The sequence below is a fragment of the Lactuca sativa genome, chromosome 4, assembly GCF_002870075.4.
Source record: "Lactuca sativa cultivar Salinas chromosome 4, Lsat_Salinas_v11, whole genome shotgun sequence".
In the NCBI taxonomy this organism is placed as follows: Eukaryota; Viridiplantae; Streptophyta; class Magnoliopsida; order Asterales; family Asteraceae; genus Lactuca; species Lactuca sativa.
Window position 1 is genome coordinate 101,634,705 of NC_056626.2, and position 12,327 is coordinate 101,647,031.

Here is a 12,327-nt window from a genome sequence, read left to right on the forward strand (position 1 = left end):
GAACCATTTACATAATAAACTTTGGTGATTTTTTTCAAATCTATTTAGCTTTCTCTAAATAAAAACATATGGTAAATTTTATAAATATTTTTGATGTGTTTGCATTCATCTAAAACTATATTTTGTTTCGATATTATATTTTTTTTCTGACGTATATGGATTGATATAAAACACTAAAACTTATGGTTATATGTTATTTTAATGTATTTGTATTCATCTACAACTTATTTTTATATGTATTTTTAATGTTTAAACTTATAAACATCAAATTCATAATTTATGTATGTATGTATGTATGTGTAGAAAAATAGAAAAAAACATAAAAAATATAGAAACCGGTTCACCCAGCAGTCGAACCGGTTAAACCGGTTGAACTGGGAATCGGTCACCATACCGGTTCAACTAAAAAACCGGTTTTTAAAACATTGATGGTCTCTACTTTTTTTGCTTATCATCTTCCCCAATACACCACAAATTAAGAAAACCCAAAATCTGAAACTACAGATTTACCCATGACGTAAGCATCGAAACCTAGAAAAATGGTTCCTCTAATCACAATTCATCAGATGAAAACAAGAAAAACCCATCAGTTCTTTGAAAATTACAAGAACACAAACTCAACGAAACTTTAAAAGAATCTTCTAAAGATGGATCCCTAATTAAATCTCAAGATATCGACTACGAATCTGCAGTTAACTCCAACAACAATAAGATGACAAGAACCTTGGAAGATCTCGATCTTTCGCAAGACTCGAAACCCAAAAAGATTTCCTCCAAGAAACTTCCCTCATGGTCGATCGATTATTTCAAACTGAAGATTCCATTCCCGATCTCCATATTGTTCAAAAAGACCTCACCATGTACCCAAAGTACTAACCCTAAAAATATCAATCATTTAAGGTCAGATGATGGGATGGTGATAAACATGGCTGGTGAGGGTCTTAGTAGAAGTTGATGGTGTTGGCGGGCCAATGACAAAAACTGGCGGATGACGGTTTCGGGTTACTTCATATCATGGGGCTTGTGATAAAGCTTAGTTTAGTGGTTGAAAGACGGTATACGGTGGTGGTTTATGTGATAATGGTGGTCTGGTTGTGGGTTTTCACATGATGTATGTTCTGTGGGTGAGTGGTTGATAAGGAAGGTTGGTTTCATGATGTATGGATGATAGTAGTTAAAAGAAAGATGATGTCAAGTATGTGTTATATGAAAGGGTTTAGGGTGGTGGACGGTAGGTTCTCGGAAATCACATTTAAAATTCTTTTTAAATCCAAAATAATTCTTTCCATGTTACGTGGCATATGAAAATGTAATTTTGACTTTTAAATGGACAAATTCTTAAGAGGCATATGAAACTAGCTAATTTAAGTTAGAGGGACTAAATATGTAGGTCAAAACCCATCTTATACACCCATAAATCCAAAAAAATAGCTTAGGGACCACTTAAACCAAACGTCAAAAATAAGTATTTGGATATAAGGAGTAGAAAAGTAACTAGAATGACTAAATTTTCCAACTTTTAAACTTAATGACCAAATGTTAACAATTCAAGGTCCATATAAAAAAAAGGAGGTGATTTAGTGACAATATATGAAGAATAGAAGTTCCTTAAGTTTCTAGTTAAATGGTGTCACTTATGTAAAAAATAAGGAAATAAGGACCAAAAGTGACAAGTATGAAAAGTTAGAAGTTAGTTAATGGGTCTTCACTCCCATTTTCTTAGGATAAATGAAACTAAGAGAAGATAATAAGATAAATGACGATTTTGATGATGCAAAGGAGATCTAGGGCTTACAAATTGAAGAAGAAGAGCTAACATTCAAAGTAGAGCATCTCTATTAGTGAATTGATGTATAACTTTCTCCTTTCCATCTAGAATTCAAACTTAGGGTTTGGATTTGAACCCCAAATCAATTATGGAGTTTTTTTATGAATTGATGATATATTCATGTATCGTTTAAGTATTTGACCTCCGCTCTTCATTGAATCAAATTCTAAATGATTTAATGGAGAATTGGTTGAGTATTTGAGCTCCACGCTCCATTAATGGTGGAAAAGCTTCATGAACATTGAATTGGATGTATATGAATGATTGGAGGATGGAATTAGTATGAAAGCCTTGCCTAAATCAAACCTCCATTTGAATCCATGACTTCATATAATGAATTTCACCATTTGGAATCATGAATTGAAGAAGATATGTTTAGAGCAACTAGGGAATCCATGAGAGTTTGAAGAAAAACTTCAATTATTGGATGAATTGGTAATAGAGTGACTATGGATAAGAATTATAGTTCATGTATAGTTTATTCGAATGATGGTGGTGAAGTTGTCAAAGTATTTGAAGGATTGTTGAAGCAAAGCTTTGGAAACAAACTTAGTGGTGGTTTCCATCAATGGAATCACTAATTCCAACCGTTGTAATCAAATGAACTGATCACTAAAAGTTGTATTAAGATGTTATAGAATCAATTTTTGAAGTTCAATACCTCATTTGAATGTGTGGGATAAGAACCATAATCATTAAGAGCTTAACGACTAACTAGGATGCTTAGATGTCATTTTATGCTTTCCTATAGTTGTTATGAGATCTAAAGGTCTTAATGTGTCACACCCCCAAACCAAGGATGGCGGAAACGTCCAGGGGTGGAGGACTTCATGTACAGTATCACAACAACATGTATAATAGTGCTCAAAGTAAATACAACCATCATAAATATAATTGAAAAAGTTACACCAAAGTATATGTTTACATGTTTCAAAATCAATTACATTGTGATGATAAAAATAAATTGTTGACGGTTTAACGTCCCATCCTCAAAGCGCTGAAGTTTTCCTGTTTCACTGATTTCCTGAGAATACAAGTAGTTTTGAAAAGTGTCAACAATTAAGTTGGTGAGTTCATAAGAGTTTTGTTTGGAGTAGAAACCGTTTTCCTTTTTAAAAGCGATAGGATATGAATCCAGAAAATCCAATATTTTCTTAGTTAGGTGTAAACAAAATATTCCTATATGATGTGTTGATGAACCCTAGATTGACCTGTAGATTTCCTCTATAATCATCCAGCGTATATAAGTTATAGAAGATTTAAGTCAGATAAAACGTTGAATGTAGTGGGTCTGCCCTAGGTCCACAACCCAACGAGGAACAGGAGATGAGGCGGGCACCACCAATTCTAAGCCAATCCAAACTAAATTCTTGTATGACTCAAGCATATACGCTCAATGATTATAGTTGAAGTCTAACAATACGAAAATCTATTGTGAATATAACCTATACATATCATAGTTCACCGGGGAGTAATAGGGATTAGTGAACCTGAACTATGCATATGATAGCTTATCAAAAGTGATGGTGAATATAACCTATATGATGTGTTGATGTATCCTAGATTGACCCGTAGATTTCCCCTATAATTGTCCAGCGTATATAAGTTATATAAGATTTAGGTTAGATAAAACGTCGAATATAATGGGTCCGCCCTAGGTCCACAACCAAACAAGGAACAGGAGATGAGGCGGGCACCACCAATTCCAAGCCAATCCAGACTAAATTCTTGTATGACTCAAGCATATACGCTCAACGATTATAGTTGAAGTCTAACAATACGAAAATCTATTGTGAATACAACCTATACATATCATAGTTCACCGGGGAGTAATAGGGACTAGGGAACCTGAACTATGCAGATGAATAGCTTATCAAAAGTGGTGGTGATGGTGAGTGTAACCTATACATATCATAGTTCACCGGGGAGTGATAGGGATTAGTGAACCTGAACTATGCATATGAATAGCTTATCAAAAGTGATGGTGATGGTGAGTGTAACCTATACATATCATAGTTCACCGGGGAGTGATAGGGATTAGTGAACCTGAACTATGCATATGAATAGCTTATCAAAAGTGATGGTGATGGTGAGTGTAACCTATACATATCATAGTTCACCGGGGAGTGATAGAGATTAGTGAACCTGAACTATGCATATGAATAGCTTATCAAAAGTGATGGTGATGGTGAGTGTAACCTATACATATCATAGTTCACCGGGGAGTGATAGGGATTAGTGAACCTGAACTATGCATATGAATAGCTTATCAAAAGTGATGGTGAATTCCTTTCTTGTAATTAAGTTCCTAGGGTAGGTGAAACATAAACTATACCTATTATAGTTTATTACTTTGTTTGTAATATGTATTTACCATAACTATACCGATTATAACTAACGCGTTCGTTTGTGGGGGTATAATGGCTTAACTATACTTATTATAGATTATCTTAATCGTCCATAGCGGCAATAACTCTTTTGTAAGTGTAAGACCTTTAATATTGTGTTTGTTATATGAATAACCCTAAACTATACCTATTATAGTTTATCGATTGATTTCGTGGGAAATGAGCATAGGCCTTACTTGTCATAATTTATCAATGTTTATATTTTAATGGATATAGCCTCGTAATATCGTATATATATACATTTGTCATACTTGTGAAGGTGTAAATCCATTTGTTTTCTGATGTATGTCTATGTAAGAATACAAAATTTGTTATATATTGCAACTACACATAATCACATAACGATGTATACCTTGCTCAACATGTTACAAGGTGAAATGAAATTTATTGTGTTTTTCTGTTAATAACATTTTTTGTAACTGTTATTGGAAAAATTGTAGAAAAATCATAAAATGTCCAAATCAGGTTCTGTAACTTCTGAGAGTTTGGAAAATGAGTCTAGTTTGTTCATAATTTTTATTATAATTTTTAATGACCTCTAACTTGGGTGAAAAAGTCCATAATCACAGACTGGTCCGGATTGATGTTTGAAATGATAGGCAGTTTTGTAAAAATCACCATAAATTATAGAAAAATCGTATAGAGATGTGCAAGTAGTCATTTTAAAGCTAAGAAGTGGAACTACATGCACCTAAAACAGTTTTGAAAACAAAAATACTTAAGATGTCCAAAACAGTCCGTGAATGGAGTGAAACTTTTCTGATGAAAGCTGTTAGAAAAATGTAGTTATGTTCTAAGTATTTTAACTTGTATTCCCCCCCTAAAAACTTGAGAAAACATGAAAATGTAGGGGTATGAACTCACCTTAAGTGTTTTCAGTAGGTAAGTGTTGAAGAAGAGAAGTGTTCAACCCAAGAACACTTGAAGAATCACTTGAAGATTCGAAGCTCTAACACAAATATAATGGAGTTTGTGTAAGATATCCATGATTTGAGTGGAAATAATTGGGATAATCATAAAGAGAATGGATTATGCTTACCAAATGTGGAGGAAAAACTCAAGATCAGCCCTTGAATCTCAAATTTCTAGAGAGAGAAAGTGAGAGAGAAAAGAGTTTGATCTTCTTGTGAAATGAGAGCAAATGAGAAAAATGAGGAGAGAGGATGATTATACAACTCTCAAAAACGTGGGGATGGCTTGTGAGGGAGGTAAAAGGTACAAGGTATGGTGGAAAGGAGTGTGGGTGGTCATGGAGTGGGTATGGGGGTTGCTTGCGTCATAAAATAAAGCAAAGTCAACACTCCATCTCTTTGTACTTTACCCACTTGCTTTTAATATTTAAATAAAGATTTTTATGAAAATATGATTAAATTGTGAATAATTAGGGTTTATTATGTTAAAATATGATTTTTGGTGAAAACCCCGCGTTAAAATAATTAAAAACGGGCCTTAAACGTAAAACTATGCGAAAACCGGGAGAAATTGAGCTTCCAGCGAGACCTCTCGGTCCTAGGCCGAGGCTCGGTCCATACTGATGCTGAGTCGGAAACGAAGGCGCGAGCCAGAAGAAGGAGCGAAGGCGAGGGTCCGGTCCGAAGGCTCGGTCCGAAGGCTCAGCAGGGAAGCTTCGGTTCGGAGTTAAGAGGCAAGAATGGCAGAACCGAACGGACTGTAGTGAACTGTACCTTCGGTTCGGTTAGTGAACAGTACCTTCGGTTCGGATCAGCAGCCTTCTTCATCAGGAGGTTTCGGTTCCTAAGAGGGGTTTCGGTTCCTAAGGTCCGTTTTTCGCGTAGACTTCCGTTTTTGGGCTGTTTTCGCCAAATTCGAGGGTCGGGATGCCCCGAGTGATTATAGAAAGTTGGGAGAGATTTCGAGAGAGATTTGAGAGAGATTTCACATACTTAGAGAGATTTGGGAGAGATTTGACATACTTGGAGAGATTTCACATACAAAGAGATATGTGGGAGAGATTTCACATACTTAGAGAGATTTGGGAGAGATTTGACATACTTGGAGAGATTTCACATACAGAGAGATATGTGGGAGAGATTTCACATACTTAGAGAGATTTGGGAGAGATTTGACATACTTGGAGAGATTTCACATACAGAGAGATATGTGGGAGAGATTTCACATACTTAGAGAGATTTGGGAGAGATTTGACATACTTGGAGAGATTTCACATACAGAGAGATATGTGGGAGAGATTTCACATACTTAGAGAGATTTGGGAGAGATTTGACATAAGAAGAGATAGAGTGAAAACGATTGAGAGAGGTTTCATTGGTGACCTTTTTGAGTGTTCGGCTTTGCAATGCAGGGTCCGTAAGTCCCGTTACGCCTTGTTTAAGGATCTTGCATACTCCCGATGAGTATGCAACATTGTTTTATCGGTTTGGCTCGCCACGTACCTCAGTTTTAGGTTAAGGAGATCTAGGTGTACGCACTTTTTGATTTAGGATCTCTCGTTAGAATAGAGAGTTGTTTAGGAGTTACTTATCATAAGCTCTAGCACTTATGGCAAGATGAGTGGACCGGTTTGACTTGTTGACTTTCGTTGACTTTGACTTGACTGAAAATTGACGGTTGTCACATAATGATTAAGTAATCATGAAGATAAGGCTTAACTGAATCAAATATATTTTAATAACACTTATGTAGGTCATTAGGACCTTATGGTAAAGTCTTAAGAAGAACAAAATCAAGGAAGACAAATACGATGCCTTAAGAGGAAATTTTGGTTTAAATGTGTAGTGTTGAGCATTACACGGCCATGTAATGTTTTTCCTTGGCAAAAAATGACCATGTAATGACTCTGAGAGGGAATTACATGTTGGTATAATACCAAGGCAAAACGTTGCACGTCTTGTGTTCTTTTCTAAAAAGGAAAATGCAATCTTGAGTTCGACTTATCTGTTTTGCGTCCCGCTTCTTCTAACATTCCCATATAGGTGTAATTAGACGATTAAAATATAAAAATAACTTTTTAAGAAGTACTAAGGGTATTTTGGTCAATTTAGTAACCAAATGTCGGTATTGTCTATAGGTAGTGTATACGAAGTGTAAAAGGCTTAAGAAGAGAAGAATAGTTTGGATTTTTTCAAAGGTAAGTAATATCGAATACATGTTCCATAAGAAATAAATTTATGATGTTTTTATAAAGAATTTGATTTGCTTTTCCTAAATTATTTTCTCCGTGCTTATTTAAATGTTCGTCTACTTGTGAATCTCAAGAAATGATTTTTATAGTTGTCTTCAAAATGTTATATCTAATAAATATTAGGGACCAATTGTATAATTTTTGTCTTAACAGAAATACACAGGTAAACAATAAAGTATTAAAAGTACATTGTATTGATTTTATTATTAGAAATGATGTACTTTTGTGAAAATTTTAGGTATGAGAAAGAAACTTTGATCACTTCATTGATTGTTGCCTAACTCACAACAATAACAAAGTACGTGGGTTCCAGTTTGGGGTTTGGAGGCTATACTGATTTTTGTGAAAATCTTCGGTATGAGAAAAAACGTTTGTTTGATCATTTTAGTGATTGTTGCCTAACTCACAATAACAAGGGGATTCCAGTTTGGGGTTGGAGGCTTTGTTGATTTATTGACATTTATTATTATTGATGATACCAATGTTATTTTTATATATTTAGAATATATAGGTCTTTTGAGGTTATAGAAAATTAGCGAGCGTCTATTAATTAAATTAATCTAGTGGTGATGATTTTATCACCACCTAGATGGAGTTTGGAAACTTGTATTACAATTTCCATAAAGTTTTACAATTATCACAAACAGAATATGAAAAAAATAAAAAGTTAAGAAATTTGACACTAAACTCATATGGGTATTGTCCAATTTTAAATTCATATTCACTCCGACTTCATACCATGCTTCAAGATGAATTGTTTCAGGCCTCAAAAGACATTGTTGATGCACGCATACTGCATACATAACTACATAAGTCAAATTTTCAATATAATTCATTATTACATTTGATGATTCCGTTTTATTTTGATGATTACAAAATAAAAATCCAACAATTTCACTGGGTGATAACAAAAATTTCATTTATTCGTAGTGATTATACTGAGACACGACATTATTTTATATAATGAAATTTCTTTCCAAATATTGACACTGTACATTTATAATGACAATAATATTAAAATATATTTGTCAAATTGAACTTTTGAAGCGAAAATTTAATCGAGTTCAGAGTCGCGCATGATGTCAACGAAGTATCCTCATGATTTTGGTGATGATTCATGTAATTTTTTGTAAAATCATTTATAATTTTTATAGGAGCTAACGATCACCAAGTTATTTATATAATAAAACTAGGTTATAACCTATGGAAACCACGATTATTATTTTTATAAACATTATCGGTATAAAAAATAAAATAAAATATCAAAAAAATGTAGCTTAATTTTGATTGTAAGAAAACATAAAATAATGTGAAAAGTTAAATAAACATTAATGCAAATTTTGAAACATTTCTTTTATCCAAATATAATTTTCGAAATTTTCTCCTTTCTTTAACGTCCATATTGTTGATGAATCTGCAAAACATTAACATTTAATTAAAAAAAGTAAAAACATAAATGTGTTGTTTTTTTTTTGTAAAGATTTATGTTATAATGAATTATTATTATTACAATAAATATGTAAATATGTAAGTATATGCAAATATAATATCATACTAACAAAATTTGTTAATTTATTTAAGTTTGATCATTGTTTGCATAATTATATGTAATTTTTTTTATTTAGGTTGCATAAATGTTGTACATGATAATTCTATAATTGGGTTGTAACTTAATTTCTTTAGCTCTCACATGGAAAGATGTTCGTATTCACTATTGAGTAGATGTTTGTAAAATCATTTCTAATTTTTATAGGAACTAAGGACCACCAAGTCATTTATATAATACTGCATATCTAGAATATTTATAAATTTGAATGTGAAAAACACTCGGAATCAGGTGATTTGCCGGTGGCAATCGAGATTTGCAGGCGGTTTTTGCCAACGGTGACTTTCTACCGATGAAGAATATGAACGTTGCACCCAATAGGAATAATGTCACTATAGAACAATAAAGTTTTGGGTTTGGTCCGATTTGAACATCTATGTCTTTTTTTGCGCAATAGGCCTCTAACTTTTACTGTGCATGTCAATTAAGCCATTATCGTTAGCTTTTAACGATTCCTCCATTAACTTATTATTCTAAATTACACGAATGGTCCCTATGATTTATTTATTTATTTATTTTTATTAGTTGATCTCTTAACCTATTTTTCACCGGCACCATCGCTCTTTTAACAATATAGCCCCATCCCAATACACCTTTAATCTTGTTTGTAGCTATCCGGAATCCCTTTCTCAAGATCGATCGCACTTCTCTGTGTCTTGTTCTTTCCTTCTTCAAAATCGATCACACCCCACCAAAAATCACAACTTCAAACTAGAAATTGGACCTACACTTTTTCCTGTTCTTGCTTTGATCGAAGATGATCCTCTAATCGATCACCAAAACCTTCCTTGCTCCCACCCACTATTGACTACAGGTATGCCCTTCCTCTTCACCCTTCTAGATACGATCACAACCTCTCTCTTTCTCTCTCTCCCTCCCTCCCTCCCTCCCCCTCTCTCTCTAAAATTGAGTGTAGTTTTTCCTTATTCTCTAGATCAATTAATCACAAGGTATGTTATTTACAATCCAAAGGCTCCCTTTACCTTTCTATTTTTTGATTTGCTTCATATCGAGATCAATACAGGGAACACTGATGGTGGTGGGGGGATTAGGATCAACATGTGGTGTACAGTGGTTCAGGTAGGGTGGAGGAGTCGATGATGGTAGTTTGAAGGCTCGGTGGTGGTTGAGATCAAAAATTTCATCGTTAATATGTACTCATCTGATACATACATTATTGCTTTCTTGATTAACCTTTAAGCTAAATTTTAGTACACGGATGTTGCCAACAAAATGTTTGATATTATGCTTGAGAGAAATGTTGTTACCTGGACTGCCATTATCGGGTGTTATGCTTGATTAGTGAAGGTAAATACCACGTTTCAAATGTGTAAGCAGATGCAGTGTGAAGGAATTAAGCCAAGTTTATTCTCCATAGAAGGATATTTGATTTCTGTTGACTGGTGAGAAAAGGGAATTTGATTCGGGCAAACCAAAAGACGATTTAACGGGAAGAAGATAATAAATTTACACTTTGGTCCCCAAATTTTCATAAATATGGCAGTTTTGGTCATGTAATTTAAACCATGGCCGGTAAGGGACCAACTACGAAAGACATTTAAATCGTATGGGTCATTCATGTAATTTAGATAACTAGTTAACAAAGGAATTCTTAATTGACATGCACATTAAAAGCTAGATGACCTATTGTGCAAAAAAAAGACATAAATGGTCAAATTGGACCAAACCCAAAACGTCATTGTATTATAGTGACATTATCCCCACCCAATATGTCGGGTGGCTATACGACCGTTGGGGTGTAGCCTACTTGATAAAATGCACACACATATCTCCTATTTAATCCACACAAATCACAACCATTTTACTCTCAAAATGCAAACAACCAAAATGCTTTCAGCTCTTCCAAACCAATTGCACTCTTCGGTTACGATTCGACATCACCACCACCTTACCGACCACAAATGCCACAACAAAACCAAATGTTTGTATGTGGTGTTACTTCCTACTATTTTTCATTCCAAATGACACAAGAATTCCAATCTCAACCACCACGCGACGAACACCTACAACCAAAACACGAACACAATTCCAATTCCAATCTCAATTGCCTTTCACACCTTCACCAGAAGATGTTTATGATTGCGGACCCAAATAAGAAGTTTAACCAAAAACAGGAAAGCCCGATCCTAGAATATGGAGTAAAAAAGAAGAACGAAATTAGCGAAGGCATGGGTCGACATATCCAAAGATGGCGACACCGGGAAGAGCCAATCGCACGATTAATTTTTTTTTTGCATGTTATGGAGTGATTTATACGGGTATGGGTTGAGATCCAGATTATCAAATGAGTAAAATAGAAAAACACATGCCACATTCCTAGATGACATGGTAAAACTTTTAAAATCAATGCATGTTTGTGATGTTGTTAAAAATAGTGTTTGGTGGAAGGAACATTGAAAATATGAAGACATTCCGAGATCATAAAAAAGAAGCAAATTGAGTTCATATGCGAGCTCACAAGAAATGTCATTGGACAGTCACATAAGTGTTGATCTTAATGATGATAATGATGACATTGAAGAAATTGAAGCTCCTCGTCGTCCCATGGGTAGGGAAAATCAAAAGCAAGAGGAAAAGGAAAATCAAAAGCGACGTCTTCAAATTCGTCGGTCAGAATAGGGCGGCCAACAAAATCAAAGGAAATAATGGCACAATTAAATACAACCTTGGAGAAACATATGGCACAAACTGTTAGACTCGCAAAATATATGAAAGAAGTTAGGCACCTCGGCCCTGAAGATCAAGAAGCGGGGAAACCAGTCAAAGCGTCGAGTCAGGAAAAATGGAATCTTAAACACAATTGAAATTTTGATGTTTTATTTTTCTAAGTTGTAACATCCTATTTCGAGAAGTTTCTTATTTCGGGATTATGGAAAATAAATGGATCAAGTAGATACATTGGGCTTTCAAAGGAATAGAGTAGACCCTTTTGGATGTGGATAATTTGGGTTAGGTGATCCAATCTCGGTTTGTGTTTTGGAATCAAAGGGGTAAAAAGGGAAAAGTGATGTTTCAGACTCATTTCTTGAGTTATGTATCTCAGTTTGGTGTGTTTTAAGTCAAAGGAAATTAGATAGGATTGTGGGGCTCTTCAATACCTTTCTGTGCATATAAAGAACGTCGACAATAAAGTTGGGGTGAAGAAGTTTTGATCGTTGGTAGTTAGGATGAGAATGGGAATTGGTGTGTATGTTGGGTATACATGGCATGTATACTGGGCGTACATCATTAAATATTATGTGGTCATCCTTAAGTAAGCTAGGCGTACATGGCATGCACATTGGGAGTACTTATGCAACTC

General features: G+C 34.5%; 2 long non-coding RNA genes across 2 annotated transcripts; one reads left to right on the forward strand and one right to left on the reverse strand.

The window, feature by feature from the left end:
- Positions 1-8,654: 8,654 nt before the first annotated feature.
- LOC122197677 (uncharacterized) lies at positions 8,655-10,408 on the reverse strand. Its single transcript, XR_006191306.1, has 2 exons — positions 10,274-10,408; positions 8,655-8,813 (listed from the first exon to the last, which is right to left on the reverse strand). It is a non-coding gene; the product is annotated as an uncharacterized LOC122197677 (long non-coding RNA).
- Positions 9,562-10,239, forward strand: LOC122197676 (uncharacterized). Its single transcript, XR_006191305.1, has 2 exons — positions 9,562-9,819; positions 10,030-10,239. It is a non-coding gene; the product is annotated as an uncharacterized LOC122197676 (long non-coding RNA).
- Positions 10,409-12,327: the final 1,919 nt, after the last annotated feature.